The sequence below is a fragment of the Schistocerca americana genome, chromosome 4 (assembly GCF_021461395.2).
Source record: "Schistocerca americana isolate TAMUIC-IGC-003095 chromosome 4, iqSchAmer2.1, whole genome shotgun sequence".
Taxonomy (NCBI): Eukaryota; Metazoa; Arthropoda; class Insecta; order Orthoptera; family Acrididae; genus Schistocerca; species Schistocerca americana.
The window spans coordinates 486406494-486423733 of NC_060122.1; positions in this window are offsets into that span (position 1 = coordinate 486406494).

Sequence of the window (17240 nt, forward strand, 5' to 3'; positions counted from 1 at the left end):
TGTAACCTCTGCTACATTTTATGGGGATAATATTTACGTGTTTCTTTCTAACATATGTTGTAGCTGCTCTGCCGATCTATGTGAAGTTGTTTGTAAATGCAAACTTGCGTATTTTTTACCTTGCTTTGTTCAAAAATCTCGAAAGACCCCCACCTGGTCAACAAGAAATTTTAAGACATATCTTTATATTGTTATAAATATAAGTACCCTACCAACTAAGTTAACCTTTTGCACTAATATATTCATTGAATGAGATTGCAGCAACAGGCTTTGTGTTTTCCACTACACTGTTGAATTCATTTACAGTGTCTACCAGCCTCAAAATATCCTCATGAAAATTTTTTTGCGACATGGAGTGCTTGTCACTCGTGTTTGACACGCTATTTAGGGAGATGACAACAAAGTAAATACAAAATAACATATGCGAAAATATCGAGAGTGCTCTTCAGTTGTTGCCAATTTAAATGGACGGGAATGCTATTCCAGAAATAACTAACCATGGAATAAAATGGTGTTGTACAATGCACACTCTGAGTTAACCTGTGGTTAGCCAATTCTTCAGCTAGCTATCCCTGGATTTATCCTGAGATTGTCAAAGTGGCCCTATGTAGTTCCATTCAAGGAAGCGAATTTGGACCCAATCATTGAATGATATGCATATACTTCATGAGCTGCAGATGTGGCAGCTGTACCACAGAATTATATGGATGACAAGTAGATTGAATTTGCAGGTTCAGGCACACATAGCTTGGTGGTTCACAGAGACAAGTTAACCTGACCCTAAAACTTCTGTTCACTATCACAATCCTTAATTTGTTACTCACTTTCATTCATATAAAAATTATAAAATATATAAATTTTATTATAAAATAGGTGGAAAATAAAAAAAGAAAAGAAATGAGGAGTATGCTTGTTTCTCACATTCCCTTTTTCAGAAAAAATCAAGTTCGAAGAAAAAGGTAAATTGAATGAAATAAAACAGCAAAATGAAATTATTCACATTTTCCTAAAATTAAATGAAAGGTAAAAAAGAAATACATTACACAGAGCTATACTATATCCATTAATATTTTAGATTTTATTTATTTTGGCGTATTAAATGTTGTGAGGAATCACCACCCCCAATCAGGTTACAATGAATTAAAAAAAGGTTTTTAAAAAATTTAAATATTAATAAAATTTTCAGACCAGAAACTCTATAATATGAAAGTCATTGTCATTATTTTGAAGTACCTTCATTCCCTTGTAGCTCAATGTAATATTACCATCTTCAAAAAACCCCAACCACTAATTACTTTTGAAAATAATATATAATTTTACATTACCTATTCAGTTTCAAACATATTTTCTCTCCTTGACTACTATTCAAATATTCACAACCAGAAATATTATATAAAACATTTACTTGTAGTTCACTAATATTTTTAAACAACTTAGTGTTCCTAGCATTGTTGAGCTTGTTGAGTAGAGCTTCCAGTTAAACAAACAAAATTTTTATTAATATTTTATTTTTTATTTTAATATTGTTAATGATAAAGCATATTTTCTATATGGTAGTGTACCTATTCTATTTTCCAAAATAAATCGTTATTCATTTTGTGCAGTCAGAGCATTTTTTAATTACCTCTGCTGAATAAATTTCACACTTGATGCTTTTTATTAAATTCGTAGTTCTGTGCCCTATTGTTAAATAAACAATCTAAGTTTATTTTATGTTTACCTTCACACTTCTTGACATCTTACGAATTTTTCTCTATTTCGTCACCAACTTTATAAGCATACATATTTGCTGTCCAACCTCAATATTCTCCCATTATTTTTCCATTACACCCATCTTTTAGTTTTGCTTAAACTTTCTTGTTTACTTGAGGAATATTGTATATATTACCTGATGAATAGTCATTAGCATCAAATTTATCTATACTCGATTTCATATCTTCTTAGATATCTTCAGTATATTTATTGTGTATGAAGCTATCAATGGAAACTGTCAATGGAAAACCTACGTGAAATGTTCCATTATTTTGTACATCATAAATGTAGTCATCTTGGTGAGAAATCGTGTGGTTTTTCTTTATTTTTTTCACTTTGTAACTCTTTCCACTCTGGCAAATTGTTGCACTAAAAATATTTGGTTTATACAACCTGGTATGTATAGAAAATTTATGTACCAATCTTTGAAATAAATAGCAATTGCTGTAAACAACCTTTTTCCATTTGTGTCAAACATGATATTTTTATACTTTCGATTACAAGGAGTAGCTCCATCTGCCAGATAATAGCCAGAGCAGAACCAATATATTTCTTCTTTAGTTGTAGTTCAGATTTCTACAGGTATAATTTTACTGTGGCCACTCTCATAAAATTTAGCACACTCTATACATACTTCTTTATATTTCCAACAGAAACAATTTTATATACACCACTCGATCTAAGTGGACAGGTTTCTTAAAAGTATCTTCATAAACATCATTTAATAGATTTCACAAAAGATTGTTTATGTACATTGATCTGTTTTTGAGTGTGTAAGAATATTTTGTTTTCCCATTATTTGAATATGTTCCATAACTTCCATCTCCAAAGAAAAAGCTATACAAGAATAATTTTTTTCATCTTTCTGTACCAATTTTTAATGCTGAACATGGTATTAGCGATATCTGAGGCAAAGTTTTCTTCAGTAATTGTCTTTAATTTACACAAGATGAATGATAGAATTCATCTCCTATTTTCACATTTTTATGATAGACTTTGTTAAGACTCTTACCAATGAGTGAATGATCTTTTGTAACTTCAACAACAGAGTTATTTTTAAGAACTCTATAAATTTCTTAATTAGTTTAATGTCTTACTATCTTGTTTATATCTAACAAACCATTATGATGCCAAACCAAGTATTTGTTACTAACTGTTACTTTTTTCTGTGATATCTTTCTTCCCAATGAATAGCTAATTGTTTAATATTTTTATTTCTACATTACCATCAATTTTATTTTTCAGTATTATTGTTGTATCATCTGTTACTGAATCTTCATAACAAAGTTCAATTTTCTCACCATATTCTGGTTCCATAACTCTAGAGCTAATATCATACAACAATTCTTTAGATAAATCAGATATATTCATTATAATATAAATTGGCTTATTGAATGGAATTTTTCTTTTTTTCATAAATATAGCTCCAAGATTTTCGTTAAATATTGTTCTCCCTTTAAAGCTTTGCTACTAGTTATCACATTTTTCTCCTTCTGAAAGTAATTTTATATTTACTCTGTTTCTTATATTTTCCATTGTTGTTCCAAATACTGAATTATTCATCAATTTGTAAAAATCTTTTCCAAAATCGTTCTTTACCTTCATTCTCATTTCTCGGTTCAAGTCTATACATTTCTTTAGTCAACCAGATTGTTTAAATTTTAAAACATTGTGTATTTTTGTTATCTATATTCCTAGAGACAGATACTGTTTAAGATAGCAATAGTGAACAATAGAATTATGCTTGCCTTCCAGAGTAGTCAATAAGTTGCTTTCTTTATTTCCAGCTACAATTTCATTTTCAGGAGCAAGTGGTAAATCTTTATGTGAATGATGCAAACTTTTTGGATATTCTATATCTTATTCGAATATGTGTCCAAGTGGTGATGCATTAGAAGGTTCATTTATTTTCGTAGAATTAAATGACCTTGGATCAGATAATTCAAACTCTCTGTATTGTAAATATTGATTTATGGCCCAGAAATGTAAATGATTTGCGTCTAAATATGCCAAATAATTCGATATCGTTTTACATCATAATCTTTCGTACATTTATTATTAGCTTTCATATTTTTTTGCATCTTTAATATATACCCCTGGGTATTCGTTTTTTTCTCATTATAATCACATCATAATCATCATTCAAGTGGTTAACCAATCACTTTCAGCATAACATCAAAAGGTAACCCAGGAGCATAAAATATCAAGAGGGGTCTAAATCATTAGTTGTCAGATATGAAGCATGCAATTTATCAACATTTTTTGTATTAATGTTTTCTCAGACTAGTTGTGCATGTTTAAAATATTCATAATGTATTTCATGACCATTCAGCTTATTGTACAATTTTTGTCTCAATGGGAACTGTGTTTCTTCAATTGTCGTCCAACTATTCATGTAATCATAGGTATAGACATCTTTCTTGATTACTACACTTACTAGAGTTCCTGGCAAAGACTTTTCATAGTTTTAAATTTGATCCTTTTTCGAATTTGATGAAACTTCAAAGCCATAAATCTAAATGTGTTAATAAACCTAACCTTTAAATTTTCTGTCTGCTTGCCAAAATTAATGCGTTGATTTCATTATTTGGTAATGTATGTGTTTTCATTATTTGGTATTAAATCTATATCCTTTCTATCATAACCAAGTTGTTTTACAAACAAATATGAATCATATCTGAATAAATGATTTAGATAAATAGGTACAAAATTTGGCTGTTTTAATTGTAAAATACAACACTTAGATAGTGGATTTATATATTTTCCAGTCAAATGATCTTGATGACGAACTTTTTTCTTTGTTTGTAAGTAATGACATATCGTTAATTGTTCTTCAGATGTAAAGATATGATTTCTTGAATTTCAGAAAAAATTCTTCCAAATTCTTCAACCTCTTCTTCCATACATTCCTTATAGTGTACATTTATATATTTAATATAATAAAAAAAACACCTGGCTGATGTTTTTGATGTGTCATTGTATATCCATTTTCAACAGCAAGCTCTCAAAATCAGTATAAATAACGAATGGAAATTTGGGAGTATGCTATTAATTCTCAAAACTTATGTATTTACCTTTCTTTGGCAATTAAACTTTTAATGGCTTGTTAATTAAGCATTTTAGTGTGTGACTATCTAATATGAGTAAGCAGATCACATATAAATTCATGTTTTGTAATTTGACTTGAAACAAGCCTTGACAATTTTTGTATACGACAGCAGTGCTATTTACTTTCATTCTTAAAATAAAGGAGATTTACATGATTCTCTCTTTTAGATCTTGTTATTTTAAGGGATTCATGGGATACTTTTCATCAACTGAATAATCATTAAGAGACACATTAATTTTACTTTCCAGTTTTGGAATATTGTCAGCCACTGCCAGAAATACAAAATATTCGAGTTTCTGATCAAGATCAAAACCAAAATTTCTATATTTTGTCACTCTATCCGCATTTTTATTTACAAGATATAATGCAGATTTTACAGTCCATAGAAAACACCTCTGACCACTATTTTTTACATTAATAGAAGTTTTCTTATTTTTTATTGTTTCTGGAAAGACAGTTTAAGATGTGTCTATTAATGGAACATACCTATTAATTCCTAATTGCAAGCTCATCATTCGATTTAATGACCAATCAGAACCACAAAGCTTGAAATTCGACAATTTTTATAAAACTTATTTTTTACCATTCTTAAATTCTTTTAATAAACTCTCTCTCTCTCTCTCTCTCTCTCTCTCTCTCTCTCTCTCTCTCTCTCTCTCTCTCTCTCTGTCTCTTTCTCTCTCTCTATTGATTGTATAGTTTTCTGTTTGAAATATAAATTCTGTACTATTTCATTTGGTCTGCATTCCATACTCACAAAAAGTTTAAAATTATATTTCAGCCCATGATGAATTTTAAGATAATATTTCAGAATTTTCACAATTTCTGGCTCAGATGCAATCAAGAAGAAGTTTGGGTCAAGGCAGTTTATATTAACCATAAAATTTCTCACCAAGACGACTACGTTTATGAAATACATAGTGATGGAAGATTTGACACAGGTTTTCCACTGGTAGTTCATAACACAGACAACTTCATATACAATAAATATCCTGAAGATTTCTCAGAAGATATGAAATCGATGATAGATAAATTTGATGGTAGTGACTATCTAATAGATGATAAACAAACGAAGGAACAAACACTGTCTGAACAGATCTTGAAGGGCCAACAGTGCTGACTGGCTGCAATGTCATCCTCAGTCCTTAGGTGTCACTAGATGCAGATACAGAGGAGCATGTGGTTAGCACTCTGCTCTCACATCCATTGTTAGTTTTCATAACCAGTGCCGCTAATTCTCAATCAAGTAGCTCCTCAGTTGGCCTCAAAAGAGCTGATTGCGCCCTGTTTACCAGCAGCACTCAGCAGCCCATTCAGCAACCCATTCAAGGACTAACTAAGCCTGACAGTGCTCAACTCTGTAGATCTGATGGGAACTGGTGTTGCCACAGCAGCAAAGAGATTGGCTCCAACAGATAGTATAGGTAAGAAAGTTTATGGGAAACTGAAAGATGAATTTAATGAAAAAAATGAAGAATTTTGTGGTTTGACAGCAAAAATGTATCCTTATAAAGTTGGTGACAAAACAGAGAAAAAATCGAAAAGTGTTAACAAATATGTTGTTAAAAATAAAAAAAAGCTTAGAAGATTATGAAGATTGTTTGTTTAACAATAGAGAACAGTAAAGAATCATGGATTTAATAAGAAGCATTAAGCATGAAATTTATTCAGTTGAGGTAAATAAAAATGCCTGACCCCATAAGATCATAAAAGATTTATTTTGGAAAATAGAACAGATACATTACTATATGGACAATATGTATTATTATCAACAATTTAAAATAAAAATAAAATATTAATAAAAATTTTATCTATTTAAAAGGAGGCTCTACTTCAGAATCTCAAGAACACTAGCAATACTAATTTGTTTAAAAATATTCGTGAGCTAAAAGCAAATATTTTATATAATATCACAGGTTGTGAATATTTGAATACAAGACAGGGAGAGAAAATATGTTTGGAACTGATTAATGATTTGAAAATTATTTTACTTGGCAGATAACTGAAAACAATTAGTGATTCGGATTTTCGATATTTTGAAGATGGTAATATTAAATTAGATATGAGGAAATGAAGAAACTTAAAAATAATGGTAATGAACCTCATGACCTATAATTTCTAGTTTGAAAACTTTTATTAATATTTAAAATGTTTTCAGAACTTTCTTAAATTCACGATAATCTTGTGGGGGGCATGTTGAGTCCTCATGACACTTGATACACTAAAATGAATATAATCTAAAATATTAATGGTAATAATATAGCGCTGTAATCGATGTAAAGCACTTCTTTTTTATCTTTAGTTTAATTGTAGGTAAATGTGAATTAAGTTTTTTGCTGTTTTATTTACCCCCATTTATCTTTCTCTTCAGACTTGATTTTTTCTGAAAAAGGGAACATTAGGAAAAAAATATTCCTCATTTCTTTTCTCTTCACTTTCCAAGTATTTTATAGCAAAATTTATATTTTTGTATAATTTTTATCTGGAAAAAGTGACCCAGAAGTTAAGGAATGTGATAGTAGATACAATTTGTAAGTTCAGGCTAGCTTGGCCCATTTTCATTTGAAAAAAAGTGACCCAGATATTAAGGCATGTGATAGAATTTGTAGGTTCTGGTTAACAGCTCCATCAGCCACAAGGACCCAGAACCCACAATTCTATTTACAAAGGCAGCACACCAGCATTCGCCTGTGAGCACACATTGTACCTTATACCAAACTCTCGCAACTGTACACCGTCCACGGGCGCGGAAGTGACAGAGCAAAAGCCAATGTGAGCTAGACCTCCATGCTGTGTGGATGTTTAAACTGCCATCAGATGCCATAAGCTGTGGATCACGTGGGTTGAGTACAGCACGCGCTCCCCATCGAAGCATTCACGAATCTGAACAGGTACTGATCGTTGCTCCGTACCGTTACATTCGCGAATTAAATGGCGCTCCACGAAACAAGAGATAATATACGCGTTCGCGCGGACACACGCTCTTCAGCTCTCCGTGACCAATGAGATCATACCACAAGCTCGATCACTGAGGGGTGTGCACCTACCCAGATCAGTGGACTAGCTATTTACTGCTGTCAGGTGATCGCAGGGTGTGAGCTTTCAGACAGTACTTGCAGGTTTGTTAGTGTTCCAGCCTTTGTGAATAAATGTGTTATTACATAATCACATGTTGAATCAATAACCATCGCCCGAGCCACACCCCCAACTTAGCTCGTGGACGTGGCATTAAAATCCCGCCCACTACACGATAGACTTGAAAGTGGTTAAATTAACCTGTTTCTCGCTTCGAAGCTGTATCGAGCAATGATACAAACTGTCACTGGTCCCTATCATTTCAGGATTACGTGTGCTTTCCGTTTATGATTGATATGAAAAAGGAATAAGCTAGTTTGGGAAATAATTGAATGAACAGCAAAAAAAAATGTGGAAATTTGTGGTATGGTCTTATGGGACCAAACTGCTGAGGTGATCGGTCCCTAAGCTTAAGCACAACTTAATCTAACTTTAACTAACCTATGCTAAGGACAACAAACACACTCATGCCTGAGGGAGCCACCCAGACCATGACAAGACGCCCAAGACCACACGGCTACCACTCGCGGCGAATGAACAGGAGACGACAAAAATTTTAAGAACTCTTTCTCATTTCACACTGCACTTAATGAAAGTTGAGTAACAAAAACTCATGGATTTTTGAGGGTTCATGCTACACTATGAGGCCACATTTTCTGTTGTTCATGACAGCTGAATGAGTTTTTCTTCAAGTACATGTTAGTTGAGATACTGGTTACGACTAAATACTTCAACCCACACACAGAGCACGGTATTTCTTAGCTCAAGCTCCCAATCTGTTGTATATATACTGAACCAAGCAGTGCTGGAAGCAAAGCGCCAAGTTTCGGGCACAGACAGCAAGAGTCAGTGAATTATTCTGACGCAATCACCTCTCGTCATTGTCAACTTCTGCATCGACCTCCTTCCTTAAGGCAACGACTGAGGCCCAGGACATTGAACACATTTCACGAAGCTTCCGTACTAACAAGATAATTGGATGACGTGGAGAACTGTGGCAGTGGTATTCCTTCCACACGGTCAGCCATCAGACAGCCTTTTTATACCCTCGACGCCAGACAGTCGTAATGCTGACAGATTTTTATGTTGTGATTTCCAAACTTTGCTAGTCACCGCTGTGAAGTCAACACCATAAGGACGATACACCCACCAACACTGTTACTGTGCCTAAAACCACTGACTGCTGCCAGACCGCTGGGACACTTGGCAGCTCTGCGCTCTGCTACCACTGTGGGTCTACATCGTCGGGAATCTGTGCTGCCTCATTGTTTATGGCGCAACCTGAGGAGCACCCAGCTCCATGATGCTTGGACCCAGCGTTGTCTAATGCAATACCACAGCTAACGGTCCCAGGTTCATTCCTAGGCAGCACTACTGACTGTCGCATCACTGACACACTTGGCTGCCAATGGAAGAGAAAAGGCCTATTTCTAGGAATGGAAACCTGCACTGCAATTTCCTTTTAATTACTGATCAGTTAGCATCTTATTAACATTATCCAAATCCCTGAAATATGTTACTCACGATCATCTGACACAAATTTAATTTACATGACAAATGGCAAACTTGTTTTCGTAAACACTGTACTAATTATGACCTGAAATATATCATGGACAACTACAAGGCCACAACATTGCCCCACTACACTTCAGCAAAGCGTTTTATCTCCGGCTTTGACATACTTCTGCGAAAAACGCAACAACTTAAATCTTCATGCAGTGTAGAGAAAGAGATTTAAAGCTAGTTGAGAAATACAAAGCAACGACAAGTCGTCACGGAAGCATGTTGTCTCAGGGGTCCCAGAGGAGTCAGTCCTGGGCCCGGTCTTGTTCTTCTTGCATGAAAGAGACAACGTATCGGCTCTGTGCTCCTGTTAATAACATTTCTATGCCGTAGTTCCAGTGCCAGACCTAAAGATATCAGCAATGTCATCATCCAGATGAATGACATTCTGTCTTCTGCGTTCAAATAGGTACAAAACCTGGAACCTCTACTGACAGTGAAAAGGTTCCAGGAAGTTTAACATACCACTATAAATTAATTAGAACAGTTGCTTCCTATTCTCGATTGTATACCAATACCATGTGGTGTGATGGGTGACAGGCAAAGCGACACCCTGAGGTGGCTATAGAAGCACATGATGCCAGGAGGAAGAGCCCAGTGAATGTACTGCTCAATGTGACAAAAGAGTAGCCACATGCTGTTTGACATTTTGTGGGCCAGGCTTGGATTTGTGGAAGAAGATGGCACACTGCTGTGAGAACATTCTGTGGAAATAAATCCACGTAATTTCAACCGTTGGCAGTCCCGCTTGCAGTAGGGTTGACCATTGTATTAAGAGAGAATCAACTGTACACTGAGGTGACAAAAGTCATGGTATACCGATATATACATATGCAAGTGGCGATAGTATCGCATACACTAGGTATAAACGAGCAGTGCATTGGCGGAGCTGTCATTTGTACTCAGGTGGTTCATATGAAAAGGTATCCGATGTGATGATGGCTGCACGACGAGAATCAACAGACTTTGAACATGGATTGATAGTCGGAGCTAGATGCATCAGACATTAAGTTTCGGAGGTCGTTACGGAACTAAACATTTCGAGAGCCACTGTGTCAAAAGTGTGCTGAGAATACCACAATTCAGATAATGCAGTGACCAACAGCCTTCACTTAATGACCGAGAGGAGAATCGTTAGCATAGAGTTGTCAGTGCTAGAAGACAAGCAACATTGAGTGAAATAACTGCGGAAATCAACCTAGGACGTACGACGAACATATCCATTAGGACAGTGTGTCAAATTTGGCGTTATTGGGCTATGGCAGCAGACGACCGAAGCGAGTGCCATTGCTATCAGCATGGCATCGCCTGCAGCGCTTCTTGTGGGTTAGTGAACATACAGTAGACGACTGGAAAACGGTCGGGCTGCCCAGATGAGTCCCGATTTCATTTGTTAAGAGCTGATGGTAGGGTTCGAGTAAGTCGTAGACGCTAAAAAGTCATAGACCCAAATTGTCAACAAGGCACTGTGCAAGCTGGTGCTGGCTCCACATTGGTGTAGGCTGTGTTTGCTTGCTATGGACTGGGTCTCCTGGTCCATCTAAACCAACCACTGAAAGGAAATGGTTATGTTCGGCTACTTAGAGAACATTTGAAGCTATTCGTGGGCTTCAAATTCCCAAACCACAATGGAATTTTTGTGAATGAGAATGCGCCATGTCACTGGGTGATTTGTCTGAAGGTCATTCTGGTCAGTTCGAGCTAATTATTTGGCTACCCAGATCACCTGTCATGCATCCCACTGAACATTTAAGGGACATAATCGAGAGATCAGTTCACGCACAAAATCCTGTACCCCCAACACTTTTGTAATTGTGGACAGCTGTAGTGGTAGCATAGCTCAATATTTCTGAAGGGAACTTCCAACGTCTTGTTGAGTCCATGCTATGTCGATCTGCTGCGCTATGCATTCCAAAAGGACGTCCGACATAGTATTAGGAGGTATTCCATGACTTTTGTCACCTTAGTGTATATGCTCCATTTATGTACATGAGCAGGCATTTTCATTCATGTCAATGGAATAAGCACGTCTAAACTTCATAACAGTCTGTGCAATGAAAACTGGCAAAGATACAGAATATTTACCAAATACATCAGTACACTAACAAATAAAACTTTAATTATTGTCTCGACCGTATATCTACAGAAATGTATACCACATCAAAGGATAGCAACTCTCAACAGCTACATCGACCAAAAACCCAGCAATTCATTAGTGGTTTAGGCGGTACCATACGAGTTCAAAGTATGCAATATGCACATTCAACCAAAGCGTCAGACATATACTTGAAGTAGGATGACGAATAAACGTAAACATACACATTGCCTGTCTGTCTATGAAGTGGTATCAAAAATCCTCAAAATCAGAATTTTTTGCGCAAATGGATCCGACTCTGTTGAAATACCAGTAGGTGTCTCCCCATACATCCACCTTGAATCAGTATGGTGAGTGACTGTGAGAGCAGTGGACTGGTTAGTTATTTGTGAGGATATTTCCGTTGTCGTGTTTCTGTCAGTTTAAATTTTTGTGATAGCTGACCTGAAAGAGCAGCGCATCTGCATGAAGTTGTGCTTTAAACTTGGTAAAGCCGTTGCAGAAACTTACTCAATGTTGAAAGAAGCATTTAGAGAGAATGATTTAGGTCAGGATGGGCTTATGAGTGGCATCAGAATGTGAAAAACGGGCGACTATCGACTAATGATGAAGACCATTCTGCTCGATGATAATCGGTATCACATCAGAAAATGTTCAGAAAGTGAGGGATCTGATTCAGTAAGATCGCAGGCAGTCCATTCAAAACCTCTGCAATACCTTGGTAGTAAGTTAAGGTATGTTTCAAAATATTCTCACAGAAGAATTGAACAAAATAAGAATTGCAGCAAAGTTCACGTGACGACTGGGTAGAGGCTATAATTGGTAACACCACGTTGAAGTCGGTAGTGAACTTACAGCACAGCTTCTTCGAGACGATTTATACTTTCGTTCAAAGGTTGTCATTGGTGGCGAAAGTGGCGTTTATGGCTATGGCCCTGAAACTAAGCATTAATCATTCCAATAAAAGAGTTCTTTACTTCAGTCACAAAAACAAGATCGACAAGTCGAGAGTAACGATAACTACTTATCGATTTGCTTTTACTTTATAGTGATGAGGATGTTCATATAAAATTCATTAGTCCTGGTCAGATGGTCAGTTAGAATGTTCTAATACGTTTGGGGGAGAACAGGAAGAGAAAACGTCCACCAAAGTGTGGTACAAACGACTGGATTCTCACTATGACAATGCACGATAGTATACCACTATATTATTCACAAATTTTTGATTAAAAACAACATGAAAGTAGTTTCTCACCTGCCACATTCACCAGGTGTATCTCTGTGTACCATGTTCTTCTTCTTCAGGATTAAAATCAAATTGAAGGGCAAACATTTGATACATCGGGGAGCTTTACATGAAATAATAGGGGGTGCTAAATACCCTAACAAAGGTATACTTATAGCATGTGGTTCAAAAGAGGGCAAAACTTTGAGATCAGTGTGTTCCCACCCAAGGGAATTACTTTGAATACGATGGTGCAGAATAGATTCGAGGTATGATATGTTGTTGTTGTTGTGGCCTTCAGTCTGAAGGCTGGTTTGATGCAGCTCTCTATCCTACTCCATCCTGTGCAAGCCTCTTCACCTCTAAATAACTACTGCAACTTATGTTCTTCTGATCTGCTTACTGTACTCTTTTCTTGGTCTCCCTTTTACCTCCCGCCCACCACAGTGTCCCGCAATACTAAACTGGTGATCCCTTCATGTCTCAGAATGCGTCCTATCAACCAATCCCTTCTTCTACTCAGATTGTGCAACAAATTTCTTTGCTCTTCATTTCTATTTAGCACCTATTCATCAACTATGTGATCTACCTATCTAACCTTCAGCAATCTCCTTTAGAACCATTTTTCAAACGCTTCTATTCTCTTCTTATCTAAACTGTTGTTGTCCATGTTCCACTTCCAAAAATGGCTATATTCCATACAAATACTCTCAGAAAAGACTGTCTAATTCTTAAATCTATATTCGATGTGAACAAACTTCTCTTCTTCAGAAACGCTTTCCTTGTTATAGCATAAAGATTTAAATCAATATATTTTAGGAACTATTCGATTCTATCGCAGTTACTATCGACAGCTACACCATCGACAGTCTCAGAAGCATTAGCTGAAGCTCTTTGACTGAATGCTAGTTGGCTCCATCTTTTTCTCGTATACTGTTGTTTATGTTTGTTGTGTCAGTGTGTCGTGATAAAACCTCACTTTTCCAATCAAGTGGTGACTCATTCTATTGTCTGGCGAAATAGGACCCTATTTAATACGGTGGTGACACCTCGCGCAATTAGTTTTACATGTGGTAGCGATAAACAGTGCCGAACAGTGGATCGATTTTCTGTGGGTGTTCCTTTGCCGTCTTTTACGCTGGACATCAGCAGCATTTCACAGCCATATTCGCCTGTGCAATTACCGACTCAGCAATGTCATCCCTGTCGCAAGACATGTTGGCACACGTTCATAACTTGAGGTGGACAAAGCCGCCACAGTGGGAACAACACACCATTCCACCACCACACGCCTCGGTTTCTGTTATTAGCTATGATCCATTTCCCCATAGGGACAAGTGCTGTTTAAACATGAACATAGTGCGTTTTTAGCTGCACTGGTACTTCGTTCCCCACCCTTAGTTATCCTGTCATAACAGGCGAGAGACGTTTGTTTCGTATAGAAATCATGTCACTTTGTTTCATTTTAAGAGTGGCTGCAGCCTTGCAATTCGACCTGCTTCCCAGTGCTTACAACTGTTCTATCTACGAGGATTATGTATTCAACTGCGCCTGCTGCGCCATGTATACCACACAGCCATGTCCCGTCCTGGACTGGAGGCCTTAGGCAATGCTTCACCCTAGACACTGCTGCTGCACTTCAGAAAAGTTCTGCACACGTCCGACACATCAGTTCAATGGGCAACCACTCTACCCTTGCCCTGTTCTCCATTTGGCTCCCGCTCAGTAGTCAACTAGTTCATGTCGAACATTTACCCAAGCCACCTCAGCTGCTTAAAGACAATCCTGAAACATGGTTCGCGTTAGTCAACAATATTCTATACATGCACGGCATCCACAATGGTGACGCCACATTCGTGTGCCTAATAAGCCAGCTACATGAACATACAGACTTGAGCAGCGACTTGATATTGACCCTTCCGTCCCCTTAAAAAATGCTAATATGCATATGGTTATCATCAAATGCTTATCTCATTCCTCCAAAGATGCTTTGTTGTGACTCAACCATGACAAACACCTCAGAGACAAATCACCCGCACAGCTCTGGCAGGGGTTACATACTTCTTATGGATCCAGAGGTGATGACTGTTGTTGTTCTACGGACATTATAGTTGAGCAAACTGTTTCATGAACTCAAGCTGCAGCTGTTGCTATAAGCCACAGAGCTGTTAGATGCTTGACTTCAGCATGCTGATCGTGCTTAACACATCATTTGCCATTGTCAGCTCTGCCTGCAACAAGTCGCTCTCAGACAGACAAGGTAGGTAAATGGAAATGAGCGTTTGGTGTCATTTGCCCGGAGACACCTTATGGGACATTACCGGCCGCCTTGGTGCAGATCTTATTACATTCGACGCCACATTGGGCGACATGCGCGCCGGATGGGGAAGAAATGATGATGAAGACAACACAACACCCAGTCCCTGAGCGGAGAAAATCTCCGACCCAGCCGGAAATCGAACCCGGACCCGTAGGACGGCAACCGTCGCCTCCTCTCCATGCTTGTATGGCAGACGTCGTCTGAGATCTCATGCAATACCTGAGAGCTTATGCTGTCACCTGGGGGGCGAGCCATTGGCATTACCAGCTCATGCTTCCCTCTCCACTCCAGCCACCGACACACAGTATGTCACTGCTACTCACCAGCGCAGCCCAACAGATGGCGTGGGTAACATCCACTTTGCCCCACACCCCTTCTATCACATACGTTGATTTCACGCGATGTTCAGTGATGCTACAAGAAACAGTTGGCCCTCCTGCATGCAGCAACTAAACTCGCCATGTGGGCTGTTTAGGTGCCTCATCCCCCATTGCTAAAACAGGGTGCCTTCCCTAGAGTCAGTCATCATCCTCTGTGTCTCCTTCCACCAGCAGACTTTAGATGCTTGATCGAGTTGCTCTTGATATGGGAGCAGCTTCGACAGTCATCCCACCCTCCTTTGCTCCTTTGTGCCTTCTCCCAACGTCGACAGTTCTTCGAGTGGCTAACAGCTCTGATTTCATTATCCATAGCACCACTCGATTTTCGGTTTCAGCTCATGCTCGACCTTCAATGCTCTTGGACCTTGCATGTGGCTAATGTGGAGGCCCCTATCCTCGGAATCGATTCCTGACCTTGCTGCCTTACTCCACCTCACATCAGGCACACACATTCTCGGCTCCTTCGCCCATTCCCCTCCTTCATCTGTGGTTCAGTGCAAACCCCTCGTTCACACTACCTCTGTGTGCTCCCACCAGACAGCTAACTTTGTCAGCTCACTGGCAGAGCTCGTGACTCTGCATCGAGAAATCGACGTTTTGTGCGTCAGCAACAACATCCTCTATCACCTGCCTGCTGACATGTCAGCCAACCTGACATGTGTTCTCCACTTGCTGAATGACCTCACCACTGTGTGGTCACATCCTGTCAAGGGTTGAAACTGCTCATCTGCTGCTCCCTCACTACCACCTTCGCTGCAGACACTTCAAGTAAGTGACTCACAAACTACCAATGCTTCATGTTAAAATTTCCTCCGACCTCCCATAGCTATTGGTACAGAGCTGCCAAGTAGTGCAAAGACTCCCTTTGGCGCAATTTCTAATGGAACCCGCCGTAGGATATCCACAACTGGAGGTCCTCCCATTTGTTACAAAGCAATGCATCTTACAGGAAAAAACCTCCATCCTATGAACACTGCCATGCAAGAATTCTCAGATGCAGGTATCTTACACCCGTCTGGTAGCAACTGGTCGTCACCCATCCACCTGGTTCCTAAGAAAGATGGTACCTTTAGGTTGTACAGAGATTGTAGGAAGCTCAGTGCACATACCATTAGGGACAACTACCCAATCCCTCACATTCAGGACTTTGTGCATCAGCTTCATGGCACCCAGTTCTTTAGTGCTACTGACTGTCGGAAAGCTTACCACCAGATATTGATGTACAAGGACGATATTCGAAAAACAGCCATCATCAGACCATTCGATATATTTGAGTATTGCTTAATGCCTTATCGTCTAAACACGGCATGTTTGATCGACTCTGTACCGTTTTCTTTACCTTTAGGCTACACTTACCTAGATGATATCCTCTTCTATGCTCAAGAACACATGCAGCACTTATCTCAGGTGTTCAAAATTCTCTTGGACAACTACTTAGAGATCACCCATGACAAATCACAACTTCGACATCATAACATTACCTTCCTTGGCCACACTGTCACTTCTGAAGAAGTCCATGTGACGTCTGATTGCATAGTTGTCATTAATGAACTGCCTCTATCCAAAATCTGTCATGATCTCAGACAGTTTCTTGGCTTCATATTTCTCGTGCTGCTTTCCTTCAGGCCTTCTGGTGCATGCAAGTTCCAATGGTCTGAATGTATGATACACGCATTCAATGGCCTCAAGACAACTCTTACGAATGCCATTACTCCCATGCA